The sequence below is a fragment of the Marmota monax genome, unplaced genomic scaffold, assembly GCF_021218885.2.
Source record: "Marmota monax isolate L192 unplaced genomic scaffold, Marmota_monax_Labrador192_F-V1.1 WCK01_AAM20220418_F8-fsc00103, whole genome shotgun sequence".
Lineage (NCBI taxonomy): Eukaryota > Metazoa > Chordata > Mammalia > Rodentia > Sciuridae > Marmota > Marmota monax.
The window spans coordinates 2,471,243-2,494,819 of NW_026694286.1; the positions used below are offsets into that span (position 1 = coordinate 2,471,243).

Consider the following 23,577-nt stretch of genomic DNA (forward strand, 5'->3'; position numbering starts at 1 on the left):
CCCACTCCCAGAGTGAGCTTGATCCATTACTTGTCTCCTTTCCCTTCTACTTTCAACCTTGTCTTTGCTATTAACACTTCCTGGTGAAAAATTAATTAGCATGTTAATTAAATTCCAAAAGAATCACTGGGAGCACCATAGAATTTTCTAGGGGCATTTTCCCCCATAAGCATAACATGCTCTGAAAGAGGGAAATTATGAGAAAGACAGATTGAGGTATTGCACAATTACTCATATTCCCAGTGCTTCTTCCTCCCATGATTTCTATAGCTATTTGCATCATTTCAGCTGGTTCAGGAGGGGAAGTGACCATAAGAACTCCAAACATGGAAGACGATGCCTATTGGAGGGGCTCCCTTTTTGTTTATATTCAAGCTGAACAAGGACATTGGATGCACTTTTCAAAGATTTTGTTTTTTGAATTACATGTATTTATTTTCATTGTAGTTCATTAAATTACATATGCCATCATCGTCTCAAGAGTTCTAATTGTCATGTTCTCTTGAACACACCCCCACAGTACATAATGAATCTCTTCTTAGCCAAAGCAGTAGCAAAACAATGTAGGAGGCAAGCCATTGGGAAATATGTCAAAAGTGGCTGAGCAACCCCCACACCATTTGCTCTCCTGTAAGCACAATCAAAAGCTCTCATTTTAATTCACTCTGGCCCTCATTTATAATGAATTAGAGTTGCCCTTTTCAAGCTTTAGAAAACATCTGTGGTGGAAACACTAATTACAATTTTATACATACATGCACATACATGCACACTAATGCTACTGCAGAAAGGAAATTCATAAGATTCAAAACGAAGAATAATTTAACCATTGTTAGATGTTTTAAAAAAGTGAAAAATTTGCAAAGACCATCACTACCCATGTATCTACTGTGCATTATGAAATTTAATGAGGTCTCTTTGGGTGCTAGCATTAATATAACCTTTACAACACTTCTAATTCCAGAACTTCAAGGTGGAAAAACTGATGTTTTAAATAAACAGCAACATGCTCAATTGAAAAAAATATTAATCTTGTCACCATTTATGAAAGAAAATGGCTTTCCAAAGTCCTGTCATCAATTCCTTTTTCTCATCTCTCAGTTTGAATATGATACAGTCAAATACAGATAATAAAATCATCATTTTCAATTTTCAGAAACAGGATGAAAGATTCCTCAGTATTATCAGCACTTAATATTTAATATAAATTTATAAATACATGAGATTAGTAATAACAGAAAATGAGTTGGTAGAAATAATTTACGAAGGATCAATCCATATTATCCATGAGAAAAAATTACATAATTACCAGTATTAGGATATATTGCCACTATCATTTTGCCAGGTTATGGATTTGATGCTCATGGTTGAGAGCACTCGATTATTGACAAGGAGATGTAACTACAGAAAATTACTCAGCAGCTTCAATTGTGAGAATCAGAACATTTGTCATTTACTCTCTATCAGAGAAAACAGCAGAGCTGCCTCTCATAGGACTAGAGTTTGTTTCCAGCAATTTCCAATGTAAAAATCATCCCCAACTCACAGACCATATACACCTTTAAAATTTGACTATAAGGATACTAATGATTTCCAAAATTAATAGTATCAAGACATCAAGATAGCCTTTGAGCACTTCTAGAATTCTCGGAGCATTCTAGCAGATCATCTGGGAAATCAATCAGTTGAGTTCAACAACAAAAGACTAAGAATTTAAACACGGTTACATGAACTTTCTATATCTTATCACTTAGGACATTCCATGATTCTAGGAATATGAGGCGGTAACAGTGAATTATGTAGACACCCTGAAACAGTTTTCATGAATCTTTTCTTCATGCATGAAGCCCACTGTTGTCTTGAGCAAAAAGAGTAAAGCTGGAGCCCTTATACCACCTGATTTCAAACCATCCTACAAAGACACAGTGATCAAAATGGCATGGTACTGGCATAAAACACAGACCAGAAATGAGTCACATATTTGTGGTCAACTGCATTTCAACACAGTTGCCAAGAACACACAATGGGCAAACCGGTGCTGGGGAAAAACTGGATATCCATGTGTAGAGAAATGAAATTGGTCCCTCATTTAATATAACACCTTTTGCACAAAACTCAACTCAAAATGGATTCAAGATTTAAATGTAACACTTGACACTATAAAACTACTGGTGGGGGTGAACAGGGGTAAAGCTCCATGATATTGGCCTGAACAATAATTTTTACTTCATTTGACTCCCCGAGAGCATAGCAACTAAGGCAAAGAGACAACTGAGAGCACATCAATCTAAAAGCTTCCGCACAGCAAAGGAGATAATTAATAGAGTGAAGAAACAACCCAAAGGCTCAGAGAAAATATGTGCAAACAATACACCTGATAAAGGTTTAAAATCCAAAACACAGAAGAAACTTAAGAGCAAGAAAACAAATGACCCCATTGCAAAGCAGCCAAAAAACTTGAACATTCTCAAAAGAAGACACAAAAGCTTGTCATCACCGATCATCCAGGAAATGCAAATTAAAACCTCAGACCTGTCAGAATAGCTATGAACAACAACAAAAACCCAAATGATGTGTTGACAAGGATTTGGAGAAATAAGATCCCTTGCATACTGTTGGTGGGACTATAGGTTAATATAGTCATCATGGAAAAGAGTATGAAAGTTTCTCAAAATTCTAAAAATAAAATTACCGTATGATCTAGAAATCCACTTCTGGGTATATACCCAAAGGAAAAAATGAAATCAGTGTGTCAAAGAGCTACTTGCACTTTTATTTCTTCTTCTTTTTTCTTTTCTTTTTCTTTTTCTTTTTTTTTTATTGTACTAGGGATTGAACTCAGGGGCACTGGACCACTGAGCCACATCCCCAGCCCTATTTTGTATTTTATTTAGAGACGGTGGCTCACTGAGTTGCTTAACACCTCGAAGCTGCTGAGGCTGGCTTTGAACTTGCAATTCTCCAGTCTCAGCCTGCCCAGCCACTTGGACTACAAGTGTGCACCACTGTGCCCGGCCACTTTTATGTTCTTTACAGCTTTATTTATAATAGCCAATAGTCAAGATATAAATCAACCAAAGTTTCAAAGGAAGAATGAATAAATAAAATGTAGATTATGTGTATCCACACACACATATATATGTACAAATACATACATACACACATGCATCTACAAGGGAATACTATTTAGTCTTACAAAAAAATGAGACTCAATCATTTGTGACAACATGGATTAGTCTGAAGGGCGTTATGCTAAGTGAAATAATTCAGTCGCAGAAAGACCAACACCACACTTTCTTCCTCGTGTGGAATCTAAAAATGTAAAACTTTTAGAAGTAGAGAGTATAATTGTAGTTGCCAAAACTTGGAGGTAGAGATGGGGAAACTGGGAAATGTTGATTGGAGAGTACAAATTTTTAGTTCCCTACAAGGAATATACTGCAGAGCATGGGAGCACAGTTAATGATAATGTACTATAAATTTCAGAATTGCTAAAAAAAAAAAAAGTAGATTTCAAGTGTTTTCACTACAAAAAAAAATGATAAGTATGTGAAGTGATCCAAGGGTTAATTATCTTGAGTTAATCATTCCATAAAACATGCATGCATCAAAACCTCACATTGTACCCTGAAATACATACAAACATGTCAAAAATAAAATTTAAATGAAAAAAAAAAAAAACATCATTTGCTCAATATTTTTCACTTTACAAAGTTCTAAGTAGTCAAGACCTTTGAGATTCTGGAAATTTTAAGAGAATTAAAAAATTACTCAATATTATAAGTTCTCTGTAGAAGATCAAATTTTTCTGTATGTATTACACTGATATAGAAGGTATATATATGAGCCAATATTTTGATAGAAAATATAAAATTAAATTGACCAATTTCACATATTCATTTTAATTGATAAAATATTATATACTCTTATATAAAGACCACTTCATATATATATATATATATATATATATATATATATATATATATATATATATATATATATATGTATTTTTTGCAGGCCATTAAGTTTCCTTGTGCCCATTAGTAATCAATACTCCCATCCCAATCCCTGCTGCCAAAAACTATCATCTGTTTTTTGTTACTTTAGTTTTGTCCTTTCTACCATTTCATATAAATGGAATTATACAGTATGCAAAGTATTGAGTATGGTATTTGGTGTTAAAGGTGATCAGAATACACCATCCCCAAATATGCCACATTAACATAAAAATATTTTAAGCTGATGTCATTTGAGCTCCTGAAATCTCTTATCTGCCTAAAAGCAGAGTTCCCAAAAGAACTAAAAAGAACTAAATTTCGTAAATCTACTCCACCAGAGCAACTCTTCTGCTAAAAGTTCACTCCCAAACAGACATTGTCACAAGACAATTTTTAATTTTCTAAGAAGTTTACTGTAAAGGGCAAATAATTTAATTTTAAATAATCTAAAATGCCAATAACTTTCATAGTATCAGTATCTTTTGTAACTTGTCCTTTTGGCCTCACCCAAAATCATGAATATATTTTTTTTTTATTCTGCATTGCATAGTTTATAGCTCTCTCTTCATAGATTATAGGTCTATATTTTGGTTTGAACTGGTTTTGTGTATGATGTAAGTTAATGTTTGATATTTTGATATTCTTTTTTTTCCAACATGGATATCCAATTGTTCCAGCATCATTTGTTGAAAAAAAAAAACCCTGGAATTTCTGTATTGAATTACCTTGACTCCTTTGTCAAAAACCAATTGCTCATATTTGTGACATTTTTTTTCTTTTATTTATCTAACTATACTTAATGCAATCTCACAGCCTTGAAATCAAATATGTAACTTCTTTAACTTTGTTTTGTATTTAAAATTGTTTTTACTACTCATTGTTTAATGTCTCATATACATTTTAAATGAATCAGTTAATCTACTAATATATTTGGTAGGATCTTCACTGAGATTATATTGAAACCACTGGCCACTTTCAAGATAATAAGATTTTATGTATATTGAGTTTTCTAATCTTTGATCAGGGGCTATCTCTCTGCTATTTTTCTTTTTAAATTTCTTTGTCTTATTTTGTAGTTTTCTATCTATAGATTCTAAAGAGAGGGTTAAATTTACTCCTAAGTATTTAATAATTTTATGCTCTTATAAACCACACTGTAGACTTTTAATTTCCAATTACTTGTTAATAGTATAGAGAAACACAATTCATGTTTATGAGAGACACTGGTCTGTCCGGTTTCATTTCTCATCATGTCTTTAGTTTTGGTAGCAGGATAATGCTTGATCTCATGAAATGAGATCTAGGCTTTGGAAGGGTTCCTATTATGTCAGTAATACTTTTGCCTAAGTGACAGAAAATCATCAGTGAAGCCACTTAATATTGAAATTTTCTTTGTAGGTAGATTTTCTTTTCTTCTTTTTTCTTTTTCTCTTTTTCAGTACAGAGGATTGAATCCAGGGATGCTTTGCCACTGAGCTACACATTCCCCAGCACTTTTTATTTTTCCTATTTTGAGACAGGGTTTTGCTAAGTTACTTATGTCCTCACTAAGTTGCTGAGCCTGGCTTCGAATATGCGATCCTCCTGCCTCAGTCCCCCAATTCTCTGGCCTCACGGGTGTGTGTCACCAGGTCCAGCTGTAGGGAGATTTTAAATAATATACACAAATATTTAATAGATATTAGAATTTTTATCATTTACCAATTTCTTCTTGAGAAAACCTTGTTAGTTTGTGGTTTTTCAAGAAACTTCCCATTTCATTTTTGACATTAAATGAATTGGTTTAGCCGGACATGTTGGAGCACACCTATAATCCCGGGGATTCGGGAGGCTGAGGTAGGAGGATGACATGTTGGAGACCAACCTCAGCAAATCAGTCAGACTCTCAGCTACTTAGCAAGATCCTATATAAAAATAAAAAGGGCTGGAGATGTAGCCAGGAATAAAGTGTGCCTGGGTTAAATCCCCTCCCCCTCCCCCCTCTCTCTCTCTCTCTCTCTCTCTCTCTCTCTCTCACACACATACACACACACACAACAAACAAACAAAGAAACAAACAAAAACTTTAAAATGCTGATAGCCTCTCTCACTATCCTCTCCCTATCTTTTATCTTTCTGGGAAATCATTACTGATACCAGACTTTCCTGACATTTTTAATTTCTTTCTTATTCTCTGATTGGATTGGGTAAAATTCATCAATTTTATTAATCTTCTCCAAGAGCATCCTTTTAGTTTTATTTTCTTCATAGCTTTTCCATTTCTATTTCATTCCATCCTTGATTTATACTAATTATTTCTTGTTTCTTGTTATTTGGATTCTTGATATACAGACCCTTTAGGGACGTGTTTAGACCTTTGATTTGGCATATTTCTTTTTTTCTAATATAAGCATTTAATGCAAAAAAAGCCTTTAATAATTGCTGAGCTGCATTTTACCCATCTTGGTCTGTCATGATTTCATTTTCAGTTTATTTGAAATCCTTCTTAATTTTTCTTGGGATTTATTTTTTTTTAAACATGGACTATCTACAAATATGTCATTTGATCTCCAAAGAGCAGCCAAATATCAAGATAGTTTTTTAAAAATTAAATTCTAGATTAATTCCTTTGTGGTCAAAGATCACATTGCCTGATTTCACTCCTCTTAAATTATTGAGATTTGCCTTAGAGCCCAGCACCTGGTCCCTTCTGAAGGGTGTTCTGGGTGTGTATTTTCTGTTATTTGGAGAAGCCTTCAAGCAAATCATTTAGATAATAGCTTTGTTCATGTCTTCTATACCCCTATCAGTTTTCAGTAACTAGGAGTGGAGTTATGAAATTCCAAACTGTAGTCATAGATTTGCTTATTTCTCCTTGCTGTACTCTGAGTTTGGCATCTTGGGAGATAAGGTTCTGTCACTAGCTGCAAACACCCCTGACACTGCTGTGTCTTTCTGAGAAACTGACCTCTACCATTATAAAATATCCCTATTCTACCTCCTATGCGCCTTGTCCCAAGATCTACTGTACCTGACATTCATAAAGCCATTCTAGCTTGCTTTTGATTGGTGCATGGGTGGTATACCAATGTCCATCTTCTTACTTTTAGTATCTTGCCTCCATGTGTCACAGGGCATATTCTCCATCTCTTCACACACACACCCCACATCCTATCCACAGGCTTTCTGCACGCCAGTGAATGAACACTTGGTGCTCAGTGGCTCAAGACACAAACTTAGTCAACATCTCCATAATGGTTTCCCCTCATCCATCGAGTGCATCCTAATTATTCTTCAGAAAATATCCAAAATCCATTTAATTTTCTCCACATCCATAGTACAAACCTAAAAGAAGTCAAAATCTTTACCACTTTAAAGCTCCTGGCCCATCTCTAGCCCCCACTCCCTTCCCACCTCCCTGCCATCTCCTGCACAGCACCTCAGGGGATCTTATCACCTATTCCACTGGTACCAGGCTCCCACCCTCCAGTCTCTCCCCACTGCATCCAGACCAACATGCAGACTCCTTCCTATGGCCTGGAAGGCCCTGTATCCTAAGTGCCTTGATTTCCTCTTTCCCAACTTCACAAGGAACACCAAGCTCTGGTTTCCCCTTCCCGTTCCTTGATTCTATTAAACTCTTTCCCATGTAGGGCCTCAGCTCTGGCTTCTGCCTAGAAAAAATTCCCCTTGATATTTTCCATTGTTAGCATTTCAACTGAGACCTCATGCAGGCAAAAGTGTTCTTCACTAATTTATCTTCTCAACAAATATTTGTTCAACATACACTAGATGCCTGACACTGTGCTCCTTGCTGAGGATAAAATGACAAGCCTAAAGCTTACAATCTAACAGGCAGGACAAACAGCATTCCATGAAAGTGCAACATGCACCGAAAGAAATCCTATAAAGAAAATGAGCACCACTCCGTACACAGCCACACCCAAACTGAAATTGACTGAGGTTATAAGTAAAGACTTTGCTGAGGAGGAGTTCTTTGACCATGATCTGAAGGGGGAGTAGGAGTTAACTAGCACATTATAAATTATGAATTCAGTGAAGAGAAAAAGCATATTAATTGAAACTTTAGTTCATATATATGTACTGCTAACAAGATAAGTTATGACAGTTTTGATTAGACACATCATGATTAGTAATTAGTTACAACCACTCTCAATTTGGCACAATCTTGTCATATATCTAAAGGTAAAATTATGGGTTTATTCCTTCAATAGAGAGGAATGATATTTTGTGCACTGTGAGATAGGAGAATTAAGAAAAGAGTAATAACAACTTTTCATGTAAACTTCTGGTTCCTGACTTGTATAAAAGAATGTTTTAATGACAATAGAGAATATTTTACTTTTCCAAACCTGCATTTCCTTAGCCAAATATGACAACCAAATTCAACGCTTCTTTTAAAGTGGACTTAAACATACAGGCAGAATCACCAATATAAAATACAGGGATATCCACACACTTCCCACTTTTTTTCCCCTGGGGGCTTGCCATGGCAAATGACCTGAGTTGGAAGTAAAGCTAGTGATCTAGTAGAAGTGTGGTATATCACTTGATCTATCCACCAAATTGACCAAAGTGAGATTTTACATTCATGCTCCTGTTTTCTTCTGGTCTCCCAGCTAGGCTAAAATCACTTGTTTTCCTCATCTATTATGTTTTTTCTGCTTACCCAAATCCTATTTATTTTTTTAAAAATTGAGCTTAAAACCTAACTCTTCTTTCTCAGCTCTTCCCATCTTCAGCAATTTATCCATCACCAAATTCTGATAATCTAAGCCATATATTACTCTACTATCCTATGTAACTATTTTACAAGCGAATCAGTGGCTGACTACAACAAGCATTTATTTAGTGCACAATTCTGCTGAGACTTCATCTGGTCTGGGTTAATTCCATTGACCCCAACTAGGTTAGCTCATGCATTGGAAGTGAGTTTGAGGGTCAGTCTGGTCAGGCAGGAGCTGCTGGTCCTGGGTGATGGGTGGCCTCACTACCAAGCATGGCAGCTGGCTGGTGCATGGGCCAATAACTTCCTGTTATCTAGTTGGTTGTCCTATGCTTCCTCCCATGGATACTCCGCAATAAAAGAAGCAAAATGGCAAGCTCCGTTATGAAAGTGCTTTTCAAGACTTTGCTGAAACCACTGTTGTGAACATACCATTGTCCAGTGCAACTCACTGTTGGATAGAAAGATCTGCAACATTACTACCCACAGAGAGAGGGAAGGAATCTGTGGTCATTTTTACAATGGACCTCATCCTTAGAAGAAGTTAAAATAAAGAAACATTTTCTTTGACTCCCCATATCAGTGCCACCCATTTATAAAAGACAATTAAAACACATTTCTGACTGAATACATAAATGAAGAGGTGGATGAAAGACCCCCCACTTCCATTCATATGGCATCTTAGTCTCTGTGACAATAAGTATCATTTGATATTTTTGGGGGGCCAGAATTTTAACACCATTTGCATCAAATCAATCCAAAGAAATGGGCTAACTCTTGTTCTTGTTTGGTACCATGGACAGTGGTTTTGTTTGACCACAAAACCTATGAATTACCTTGGATTTCCAGACGTCTGGTTCTATAGAAGCATCTCCCTATTGCTACAGCAAACTGGCATCCTACAGCTCTAATGATGGCTGGAATATTTCTGACCCCAGTTTGCAAAAAGATTTGCAAAAAGATTCTAGTCTGAGTTTAGGGATGGTCCAAGAGTCTTTGATGGCCTCAACTGATATCAATGAACCTCAAATTACATCCTACTTAGGAAACAATGTAGGAATATAAAATAGGAGAAAGCAGAAGCTTCCTATTTTCCTGGGGCAAAGGGGGAAAGAGGTTTTGAAATAATGATTATAATTACTAATACCATTCTTCACTTTTGGAACCATCTTTGTCTGCATATTATCTTAAGAATGTTTTAAAATAGAGGATATATATATATATATATATATATATATATATATAGAGAGAGAGAGAGAGAGAGAGAGAGAGAGAGAGATTCCTTTGAGTTTTGACTGTATATAGATTATAGGAAAGATGGTTATGAAAATACATCCTAGTAAGATTCCAAGTATTGAGGGGAAAAAAATCAAAGATACAATGGAGAAAGCCACATGAGGAATTTATAAAACCTCACTAGTGTTTACATTTGCCTTTTAATCTGTGAGGCCATCTGAACATTCGTTTTGTGAAGTTATGTATCATTTTATGCAATATACATACGGAGACTGACACTATGTAACACAATTTGTCAGTTCTCTATGTATTGCAGATCTACAGGAAATTACTATAAAGCAGTCAGCAGTTAATTCATCAAAATAATAATAACTTATAAAACTGTTATCCCAATAGCATCAAATTTCTTATTGGTGAGACTTTCCAGAACAGAAACAGAGAGATTTATGTGATTGGTTTCAAAGGCATCCCAAGGAAAGAGCAGTAACAATGGACTGAATGGCAACGTTAGGATGAAGCTATTTATATCCCAATGTACCTTTCATAGTATCAGCCACTGAACTAAACAAAGATCAAGGATCACCCTTAGATCTCGAGCAATGAACTCAGTGCTTTGCACAATAAAAGTAATTGAAGACATAATTTAATAGTTCAAAAAAACTAAGCAGCTCCATCATATTTGTGATCCTATATATTTGTAGTTCCCTTCCATAAATTCAACCAACCACAGTTTGAAAATACATGAAAAAAATTGTGTCTGTAATAACATCTTTTTTATTTCCATTCTTCCCTAAACAAATACACTATAACAACTATTTACATAGCATTTGCATTGGGTTAGGCATTCTAAGTAAAATAGAGATGACTTAAAATAAATGGATTGTGGAAGTTTCGTGCAAATACTATGCCATTTTATATAAGCAATTTGAACATCCAAGGATTTTGATATCACTGTGGGTCCTGGAACCAATTCCTCATGGATCCCAAGGAATGACTGTATATTTAACTTTAGAGAATGAAGAAAGAGAAGTAAAATTACATCCTGTTTAAGTCCTTAAGTATTAAACATTCTAAAATTTGAGGTGCACAGTGTAGTTTAAAGCAGGCAATTAGCAATAGAAATTTTATGGTGATTGCAAAAGTGTGAATTCCATTGGACTTTTGAATTAAAAATTCTATCATCAATTTATTACATTCAGGTACTTAGAGTGTGCATATTAAATATAAACCATGAATCACTCGTGGCATTTTTATGGCTTAGAAGTATAACTACTCATTGGTTTCTATTATCGTTTAGGGCACAAATTAATATACCAAAAAAATAAGCTTACAATTTATCACATAAAAAGCACTGAAGCAAACCTTAAATGCCAACTTGCCCATAATCACCACTAACACATCCTAACACACGTGTCATAGTAATACAGGAGCTGACAGTACCTTATTGATTACACCCCTTTCTCAAGAGTTGTGCTGCCCCTTGGCACAGAAGGGGCTTCTGTACACACCAAATAACTCCATTCTAAGGGCTGCTTATTGGGCTGTGAGTGAATAACTGAACCAATGAGATATTTCGAGAAATCTACTATGTTCTGCCAAGAGGAATGCAGTCAGCTAATCTAGAAAATCTCAAATTATACTTTGGGGTTCATTATGTCGTAGAAGAAACAAGTGTGTAAGAAACACATCAGGAGGTCGAAGGATGGAGTTGGAAGTAGATTCACAGAAAGAAGGAAAGAGGAGAGGTCATGAGGCCCATACAGACTGTCAAAGAGAACATGGCAACCTGTCGACCAGGCGGATCCCCTGGGATATACTTACATAAAACATTCCTCTTATGTCATTCCAGCAGATCCCCTTCACCAAAGCTAGCTTGAAAGGGATTCTGCTTCTCATAACAAAACAATCCTGTAACATCTCGTTTTCCTTCATGTAAGGGGCTGGGTCAATGGATAATTCAAAGCCTAATATGTACTCTATGTTATTATAGTTTAATATAAACACCATATGAATATGTCTTGAACACAAGAGCTTAAATGAATAAAACCTGGCTAAATTACTGTTGCAGATGCCTATTTGACTATTTCTTTCTCCCAGTAGAGTGTAAACTTCTTGAGGGTAAGATCCAATCTAATTCACATTAGTATCTAAAAGAGCAAATGTTGGAGTTTGATATTTGGTAAACTGAGAGGCTGAGTTGCCTATATTTGTATTTTGAAATAGTTATAGTTCATATTCTTAAAAAGGATTTTAAGAACAAGTTACACATGTATGATATTTTATAAAGAAATACTTCTGCTCCTGTACTCCACAAGTATTGTACATCCTAGTAAGTTGTATATCAGGAACTAATGTCCATCCTGATTAATAAGAAAAATTATCAGTTGGTCCAAATAAGAAAAAATAAATGCATACAAACAATGAGAGTCCCCCCATCAACATCATTGGGAACATTACTTGAAGTACTAGAATACTTGAGTCAAACTGTTACTCTTTCTTATACTGAGAACATCTTAATTTACTTATTTTAAACCTTTACAGCTAAAATGAAAATCTATTTTGAAGCTGTATTTTACAATGATTTTTTTCACAGTACACTGAATCAGTGGTTCTTTTCCCCCTTCTGTCTCAACATTTCCCTTTGCTACTGTCTCAATGAAAAAAAAAAAAAACAATATATATATCTGAAACACCATCATATTTTAAAACAGTTGAAAACTATAAGGTTTTTAATCTCTGCTGAATTACTTAAAATAATAATGGATGTTAAATAAAAACTAATCTTTTCATTGAGGGTGTAGCATCTACTACAAAATCACTCAGTCTCAAGTCTCACAGACTTTTGAATATTTTGTGAAACTTTCCATTTATTTTCCATTGTTAAGGAAATTCATTTTAAAATTATGATAAATAAATTCTGGAAAAAAACTTTTTTTTTATTTGTAAAGGATTTTGAAATGTGGCCAGGAGCACTTTTATCAAGTAAAAGGTAAGGTCCATAAAGGTAATAATGTTTTGTCAGTTTTGCTTACTCATACAGTTGTAGCATCTAGAAAACTGCTGAGCACACAGCATGTGTTCAATGAATCCTTCCTGAATGAATAAATCAATCATAGGATGTATCAACAGATGGAAAATAAAAAGTATTTTACTATCAATTATAGCAGTGGCTTGTTAAATGACTCTGGGCATGTACCGAATTGTTTTGTCCTTCAGTCATCCATATCCTAAATATTAAGTGCCTATTAGTCTCAAGAACCGAGGTTGGGAGCAAGGATATCATTCTAGTAGATGGGAGATGGTTCCCTCTAGGAGTTCCCAAGGAAATTAGAAACTATGATCGTACATTCTTCAACATGACAAGATGGTAAGTAGGAGAGAAATTGAACTTAATAAAGGTGTTAAATAAACTTGGAGCAGGGAGTTCAGTATTTCTTAACTGAGAAGGATAATTCTGTATTCAATTATGGAAACAGGCTATTTCCCCTACGTAGTCATCCATGAATCATTTCATAGGCTACCAAGACACTGATTAAGACATTAAAAGGGTCATTTAATAGATGTAAATAGCCTAAAATTGGTAATAGAGCTTCAAAAATGTCTTACTTGGTCATGTATTAAGATTTCCCTTCGAAATCACTTATTACAAATGCTTTATAATTTATCACTGAGACTAGGTATCAAATTGAGGAAGACAGAACAGTTATTAAACACACTGCAGATTGATGATTATTATACATGAAAAAGATATGTCAAGGGCTGGGGTTGTGGCTCAGTGGTAGAGCACTTGCCTAGCATGTGTGAGGCCCTGGGTTTGATTCTCAGCACCACATATAAATAAATAAAATAAAGGTCCATTGACAACTAAAAAAATATTTTTAAAAAAGTAGGTCAAGTGCAAAAGAGTTCTGACTTTGGGCTTATACAAAACTGGGTTTTGATTCCAACCCCATAAAATACGAACTAGTCTACGTTATCAAGTCAGGACCACGTCTTCAGCTACACCTGTGAACTTTCTGCTGGTGTTAAAAAGTCGAGTTCATCCAGGCAAACTGATGCGTCTTATCAATTCTCTATATTTCCTGATCCTACATCATAATGAACTCACTACAGCTCCCAATTGTATTTCAAAATATATGTAATTATAATTGACTTCAGCAGAACTACTAAAATTACAGTATCATTATTATTCCTTGATCAAAATTTTCTGACATTAATGCCAGGAAATTCTAAATCGTCAAGATTCAATAACTCTTCATGGATTTCATGGCTAATAAAATTACAATACTGATGTCAATACCTATCATTTACTGGGATGGCTCAAGTTCTGCCAATGAGTGTTGCACAAATCCTTGCACACTAAAGAACAGGAAACATGAGGCCTTGACCAACGAAATGACAATAAATGTGATGTTAAATCTACTGAAAATGCTTAACTTTGAAATTCTTTAATTAAAAAGGTTTTAAAATACTTATACATTCAGGCTTTTAACATTCTTATAATAAATGTTTCCATGATACACCACTGGTAAGAGCAATAATTATATGCACCATTCTTGCAGAACTTTTAAGTTCAAAACATTTCCACAAATGTCATCTCATTTAATTTCCACAACTAAATGAGGTATTAATATTTTTTTAAGGGAAAAGAAAAACACCAAAGTTCAAGAGGCCTAGAAAGTGAGTTGCCTAAAATCACGGTTAGAAACATAGCACACCAACCTTCAGTCCAATAATCTTTCTTTTACGTAAAAGTTTCATTTTTAGGGTGAATATGAAAAAAGTGGAAGAGATGTGTGCACCACGTTATTATTTGCTTGACAACAATCCCTATTTTTTATCATGATGAATTTTTACTGCCAGATTTCTAAAGCATCTAAGTGGATCTCTTAGTAAATCTGCCAAGAAGAGCACTAAACATTTTGCTATTACTAGAGAAAATTGATTTCTTTTTTTCAAATAATATAAAAGGAAAATTCACTAGGCCATAATCTTCTAACAATAATATTATAGAAATGAATATAAGTAGGAGATTACGTGTGAATGACTTTTTAAAGAAAAGCCTCTAGAATGTTTTAAATAATTCAAGTTTTGATATTAAGAACCTCTAACAATGCTTTGCAACTATAATCTAGCTAATTTCATACATCTATGAAATTTTATATTTTCATGTCAATTCACACCAAGAATTATAAATGACCACAATTATCCATATATTTCCAGAATGAAAACACATAAATAAGGAAAATATGCCTAAAGGAAAAATATCAGTTTTCTTAATAAAGGATAAAGAAGACTAAGGAACTATTAGACTAAGGGACTAATAATGCCTCATACACTTTGAAAAAGGAAAATGATCTTAACTAACCTGTTAGTCTTTAAAGTCTTCCTAACATATCTTAAATGAATAAGACTATCAGTGAATCTTATAACAATCAACACCACAAAATGACCAGATTTGACCCAATTAAAGAGCATAATATTTAAGTAGACCTTAAATTTTCATTAACCACTAATATGAATACCAAATATTTAGATTCCTTCAAAATATCAGACGAGTAGAATTTTTTCTCCAAGGAAAACTTATACTCTTAAAACTAAATAATTTTCTTCAAATAAAAGCAGTTTTTAATTTTCTGCAGATAGTCTAAAGTTACTCATTGCCCACACTGAAAGAGTTTATGATCTACTTATTTGAAAATGCTTCCATTAAACAATTTAATTATGAAATTCCTGTCAAAAATCTAGCTTAGCTGAAATTACATAACAAGGGTAATTAGCTCTATTGAAAATTTATTTGTAGGCAAATGAAATATATATAGTTATGTATAAGATTTCTAGACATATCTTGACCAATCTGACCTATTTTTATTCCTGCTTACACATATAATTAATTTATTTTAAAGCACTGGAAGTAAACCAACAAAAATGAAGAATGGGGAGAAATATAAAATTTGATTTTGTCTGCAACAATTCATTGAGATCATTTTCATTAACCCTGGTACACAACTCTGCATAAGCAATATCAGACCCTAGTAGGAGGGATAGAGCCAAATTTTTGGTTTCCTAAAATTAATTTATTATTTTGAATCCAGTACTATACTACATTGACTATAAACAGAATCATAGTTGGCAGAGTTTATAATCAGAGTTTAGATTATGAAGTCATTCAGTCCTAAGAGTTGAAAACCATGGCGATAAGGCCAAGTACAGAGTTAGAAAAGTCAGATGGAGTGGGTAGTGAACAGTGGTAGATCTTGATTTCCTAGTATTTATTTTATGACTTTATAAATTCAATAGTTGGTTCACCAGGTTAAAGTTCTTAATAAGGGTGAAACTGAAAACTCTGCTATTAAGAATCATCAGAGTTTAAAACAACTTAAAATGAAATTTGTATAATTTCACTTGGAAAGGATGAAGTCGAGATAGATTTAGAAGCAGCTATGCTTGAAGTAATTTGGTGGTATCACAAGGTGTAATTTTTGTTTACGGTAAATATGCTGTATTGGGGTACAAAATGATAACAATGTACCATGTTTTCAAAAAGTGTTCTGAGATTTTTTAATATATTAATATTTTATTTAAAATTCCATTTTAAATGTTTTATTTAAATTGTGATCTAAGTAGATCTCTTAGTAAATCTGCCAAGAAGAACACTAAGCATTTTGCTATTACTAGAGAAAACTGATTTTTTGAAAGAATACAAAAGGAAAATTCACTAGGCCACAATCTTCTAAAAATCATATTACCGAAGTGAACATAAATAGATTACATGGGAATGACTTTTTAAAGAAAAGCCTCTAGGATGTTTTAAACAAAGTTTAAACAACATTAACAATCATGTCACAGATAAAGAACGTATTTAAGAAGAATAAATACAATAATAATGATAGTAGTAGTATTAATCATAGTTAACATGGATTGAATACTTCTGTGTCATGCACTGGGATTTACAAACACAAAATCTACTCTTGAAAAATATAGTAATATTTTCCCACCTGTGGTTGGCTATGTGAGATGATGACAAATTGTTGAGAATAGTTGGAGAATTTACAGATGAGAAATTTGAAATCTCATAGAGAAAAATCATCAAAATCAAGGTCACTAATGAGCCTAAGAAGGCCCTTATAAATATTTGTACAAATGTCCAGCATGATAATACCATTTATTGAACATTTATTATGTGTCAATAGAGTATCCGTCACCCTTTAAAAATTCAGTCTTTGAATTTTCCCAACTACCCCCAGGAATCAGGACAAATTGTGGCAGAGTCAGGATTTAAACTGGAAAAAACAGTTTGTCACCAGAGCCCATATTCTCAGCCACTATGCTATGACTAGGGGCATTTGTACATTTTCAGCCTCCCCGGATACCAGTTCCAGACCCTATTCACCAGAAAATTTGGGGGATAGCTCTTCCCCTACATTACCAAGAAAATATTCTAAAAGTTGCTAGAGACTGGATGAATACGCATCTCAGAAGACATAGTACTCCAATCTACATACTTGTTCTTTCTGATTTGTGTCTCCTACTGGCTCAGGTCTTGAGTTTTAGATCTTTGAGATGCAAAATAACTTGTATGTTTGAGAAGGGAAACCTTTGGATGATCTTTATTTCTCAACAACTGTCCACCCAAGCTAGTTTCTTATCATGGCCCAAGCAGCTGTGTTTATCTCTTAGCTTCTATTCTCAGGAAACCCCTGGTATATGCTTCTGAGAGATGCAAAATCATGTTCGCTCATCTTCTCCCCCCCTAAAAGCCCCTGCAGTAACTACTCCTATTATGTCATCCGATTCAACTTTATTGTCTTCTCTGGATGGAAATTTTGTTTTGATAATAAGCTCTTACTAAAATGTATGGCAATTTAGTATACTGGAAGAGGAAATTTTGAGGCTGAGGCAATGATATGCAAAAGTAAACTTAAATGCACTAACATTATACACATGTAAAGCAATACATGTGTATTCAGCTTAGGAAAAATTTGCATATAGATAATCACAATAGGTACATTTTCATCATAACCAATTTCAAGGAGATAGTGTCTCCATTTTACAGTTATTGATTTTATAGTGGTAAAATAACACAGATTTTTAGTAATTATTGGTTTTATAAGCTATATTACAGTCTTCTACAAGAAGAATTCTTGCCATGAAATTCTACTGGCACTTAATTTTAAATCTCTGTACTTTTCAAAAGTAATAAAAATATCTTCAAATACATCACCATTATGCTTGGCTAATAAACAACTCAATGTACTACTGCCTTTCTCTGATAGTCTATTTCCCTCTTCCCCAGTATGCTTATTTAGTTAATATAACTTTCCAAATTATAAGAAATACTTCAGAACAATTCATGACATTGAATATCATGCACAAATGGTAAACGTATTTTTTAAACTCTTACCAGTCTTAGTGAGACAAGTGTAGTTCACTTTGCAAGAATTCCATTAATCTTGGATTATCTGAGCAAATTGGATGTATGATGGTCCTTTCAAAGAAGTGTCCCAGGAAAAGTCTAAGTGATAATCACTCGAAGGGGCTCAAGAGTACTATTCACAATATGCTAAAATAGAGAAGGGGACAAAAAAAAGAATGCAGATCTGTTAATAGAGCTTCATAGTTATATTATCAATATTACTTGTTTAACCACATAAATAGCAGTCTTAGTCTTATCTCTTAACAAGTGAGTGAGTTTATATGTTAATTAAAAAATAAATAAATACAAGTAGTTTCAAAATCCCAAGTGAATGCCTGAAACCTCAGATAGTACTGAATCCTAAATGTGCTATCTTCTTTACATAATTTAAGTAATAAATGTGCCTACAGTAGGAGATTAACAATAATAATAAAATATAACAAGTATTAAAATACACTGTGACACAATGGCCAGCATCACTAAACTTGCACTTTGGAGTTGCTATTAATTAAAATAAGAGTTACTTGAATGCAGGCACTATAATATCAGTTTATCTGATAACCAGAATGGCTATCCAGTGACTAACATGTGGGTAGAATATACAGCATGGATACTCTGAACAAGGAAATAATTCGTAAACCCTGCAGGATGGAGCAAGACAGCGTTAGATTTCAGCATGCTATTTAGAATAGTGTGCACAACTTAAATGCATGAATTATTCATTTCTAGAAGTTTCCATTTAATATTTTTAGGCTATGGTTGACTGAACTTAGGTAGCTTAAACCACAGAAAGTGAAACCACAAGTAAGCAAGTACAACTGTGTATTAAATTTTTTTAAAAAATGGTAGGGACGGGAGCTCATAACCCACTTGAATTAAAGTGTGAAATATGATATATCAAGAACTATGTAATGTTTTGAACAACCAACAATTAAAAAAAAATGGTAGGGACTTTGAGTCAGAGGGTGAGGCTTAATGTCATAAGCAAGTCATCTACTTGGCTTCTTTGGGCAACCTACTTATGCCTTCTGAGAAAGGCACTGAAATGAAGAAATGTTACCATAAATCAAGGACCACACACACAACCCTCAATAAAGAGTAGTTATTTTATCAGTTCCCTCATTTTTCTGTTCTTGGTTACAAATTATGAAGGTAGACAAAGGATCATTTATTGATTACACAGAATGAAACATTGGGTTGGTACATTTTAGAAATTATTTCAATTAACTCTCAGGTGAAATGCCACCATTTCTGGTTTACAAATCAGGGAATTGAGAATTTTCCAAAGTCAGACAACAAAAAAAATAGTAGAGCTGGATCTTCATTCATGTCCGTGTAATTTTCAAAGTTCATGCTACTTCTGGCCTCTTTCATATTTGAGGTAAATTTAATAATCAATTGCTTAATTTATACACACACACCAAAAAAATTATCCTGTGATATAAAAGGATTGTATTTTAACATGAGGAAAAAAGAAAGACATAAACTAATATTGAATGTCCAAATAAATGCAAAAATAAATGCACAAAAGAGGAAATAACAAAGACAAAAGTAGAAATTAATGACTAAAAAGTCAGAAAACAGTAACTCAAAATAATCAATACCTGTTTTTAAAAACATTAACAAATAAACAAACCCTCAGTATACTTGACCAAGAAAATATGAGATAAACCAAAAATATATGAAATAAAAATATTAGAAGAATTAACTATTTACAAAATGACATAAAATGATAAAGAAATACTCTATAGAAATCTATACATATGGGTTTTAAAATTAAGATTAAAAAGGACAATTTCTCAGGGGAATACAATTTTTTAAAAAAATAACATTGCTGATAGGAAGTTTATAGAAATCATTTTCCACACAAGAAAATAATTAGACACTGATAGTGTAATATTTGAACTTTATAAATCATTTAAAGACTAATAGCCCTGACCCTCTAAAAATTGTTCTAAAACATGAGAAAAAAGATGTGTTTCTTTTTCTTGAGCTGGCAAAATGTTGATAACTAACCTAAATTATTTTGTTTAAAAATAAAGAAATCTACAAACCAATATTTCTGTTATTATCAATGAAATGCAAAGAAATAAAAGAAAACAGTATAACCTCACATTAAGAAAATAATGTTGTAGCTTAGTGGTAGACTGGCTTAGTATGCACAAGCCTTGGGTTAGATCCAAAGCACCAAAATAAGAAAATAATATACACAATCTAGTGGGATTTATTATAAAAATTCCAGGTTGGTTTATACCAGGAAATCTATTAACACCATACACAATATTCACTCGCCATAAAAACAAATTACATACTATGTATGTATGAATATATAACAAATCCCATCAATATGTACATTATAATGTACCAATAAAAAAAACCTGAGAAACTAAAAGTAATGAACACTTTCTTAGCAAGATATATATATATATAGATATATATATATATATATATATATATATATTCCTCAATCTTAAAATCATTGTCTTACTTTATTAGAAAACATTAGAAGCATTTCTATTCAGATTAGGAATAGGAGGGGAATGCTCAATATCTCCATTATTATTCATTATTATATTGAAAGTACTAGCAAATGCAATGAAGTAAAATAAGTCAATTAAAGATATTAGAATTGGTAAGTAAGATAAAATTCTGTCTACTTAGAGATGATATGATTCTAGAAATCACTAACACTATTATCTCAAATGATAAAATAATTTAGTAAGACAACAGAACATAAAGTTAATATTCAAAAAGTGATAGCTTTTATGAACATTGCATTATAAATAAATAACCACACTAAAGGGTTTGGGAAGAACACACTGACCTATGTAAATTTTCAGAGACAGTATTGGGATGGCATATTCCAAGACTAAAGACAAGGAAAAACTATAAACACACAGCTGAAGATCTGTTTATCAGAAGGGTAAGAAATTTTAATGGTGAGATTTTTTTCAGATATATTTCAGGATTGGGCAAATGATTAAATGTACAGATGATGATGACAGCAAGTGTTCTCAATGTTAAAAAGTGAAGCTTTAAATAATAAAAGGGAGTTGGCTAGAAAGAAGCCCAGGATGCTGAAATAGAATAGCATGAATCTGTGTGAACTCAGAGCTTAGTGTTTGTATGTGTGCGCATGTATACAAAAATGACAGACAGTAGGTTTAGATATATATTTATATGTGCATGTATACACACACATTTCCTAGCTCTGCCAGGTAAGCAAAGACCAATGGCAAAGGAGCAATGGATACTCCTAGAACACAGACTGTGGCTTCCAAAGACCTTCTTCAGTAAAAAGAATCGAAATTCCTAGACAATTAGCTGATTTCTACAATGGAGCAGGGGTGAGCAAGGGGGAAAAACACACACACACACACACAGCAAGATGAGCCTGCAAGATCTTGTGGTGCCAAAGAGAAAGCAAGTGCTGAAAATTTGATGGATACCATGGGGGCAAAGGAACCAAACTAAAGGAGCCAAATCTATAATAATGTAAGCAACAAACTAAATAATCATAATGAAATTTATCTCATGGAATAAAATCAATATCCTTACATCTATACTACAAATAAACAAGAATGAGACAACCCATCCTTACAATAGAATTCAAACTAATAGAGAATGAATGATAGACACAGAACATCATAATCTCAAACACACAATGGTCCCAGCTACTCAGTAGGCTGAGGCAGGAAGGTGGCAAGGCCAAACCGGGCAACCTTGCAAGACCCTGTCTCAAAAAATAAGTTATTAAAAAGGTCAGGAGCTCTATCTCAGGGACAGAGCACCTGCTTAATATGTGCAGCAAGGTCCTGGATTCAACCCCCAGTACCACATAAAAAAAAAAAGGTAATACTGTTTAGAGGCAAGAATTATTGATGGAGGTTAAAATTAGCAGGTAAAAGTACAAGAGAAAATAGGACATTGGCATAATCCCAAACTGTCTCCCCATAAGGTACTTATTAACTACCAGGGAGAAAAATAAAAAATGCATTGTAGATGAGACTGATATGCTGCACCTCACTCAGGTAAGCAAACTTTGCATTCCTGAGAATGAGACATATCAACATCATTTATATCCAGGTGCAAGGTCACACCAGAGACTCTGTGGTATTCAGGCAAAAAATGAATAACCTGAATTCATAATGAGAAAGAAAAATCAGACAAACCCAAATGAAGGGGTATCCTCCAAAGCGAGTGGTCAGCAGTCTTCAAAATTGTGAAATTTTGAACTGTGAAAGGCAAAGTCTAAGGAGGTTCTCTGCCTCAGAGGAGAATAAAGACACATGACAAATAAATGCCATATACGATTCCTGATTTGATCCCAAGCCAGAAAAACAAAATTTGTAGCATAATTGGCAAAATTTGAAGGCAGTTTATAGATTGGATCAATATTGATTTCATGATTTTATAATTACACCACAGTCTTTTAAGCTGTCCATACTTGGTAAAGCTATGTAATGAGTTTGTTGAAATTCTGTAATATTTTTGAAGATGTTTTTTAAGTCTCAACTCATTTCAAAATCATTACTTCAAAACATTGTAAAAAATACCTGGAAAAAGAACAACAAACTCAACTGAAAGAAAATAAATGAAAGGTGGGAATAAAAATACGTGTAGAAATAGGAGTTCCAAGAAAATACACAATGGAGAAAGCCAACTATTCCAAAAGTTGCTTCTATAACTTAATAAGACTGATGAAGAAAAACAGAAAAGTAATACTAAGCAATACCACATGAAAATGAGAGAATCTCTGTTGTCAACATAATTATGTTTTAAAAAAATTGTATGCCAGCATCATGGAACAGAACAAAGTCAATGAATACATCCACATGCACACATACATGACCGTCAGGTTTGTGACAAAGTTGCCACTGGAATGAATGCAGAAAACAATACATTGGGTATTTTCAATAAATGGTGTTAGACACATTGAAAATTTGTGTGGAAAAAAATTGACCATTTCCTTTTACTATATCTAAATATAAAAATAAATGTCAGGTGGATTGTACATTAACATGAAAGTTAAAACAAGATAGCTTCTAGAAAAAAGTGGCCTAAAGCACTAAAACCAATTATAGCCAGAGTTGGAAAATATAGAGAAAGGAAGGAGAATTCCTATGTGACAAGTATAAGTTGGTTCAATCACTTTATATGATTATTTCACTAAATATAAACATGCAGGGATTATGACCAAC

The 23,577-nt window shown here is 33.6% G+C and overlaps 1 protein-coding gene across 6 annotated transcripts in view; it reads right to left on the reverse strand.

The window, feature by feature from the left end:
* Positions 1–23,577, reverse strand: part of Dlgap1 (DLG associated protein 1) — a 912,507-nt gene that overhangs the window by 782,585 nt on the left and 106,345 nt on the right. For all 6 annotated transcript variants that reach the window (XM_058586411.1, XM_058586410.1, XM_058586409.1 and 3 more), the window contains exon 2: positions 18,365–18,523. The gene's annotated coding sequence lies outside the window, so the exon portion shown is untranslated. The remainder of the gene's footprint in view (positions 1–18,364; positions 18,524–23,577) is intronic.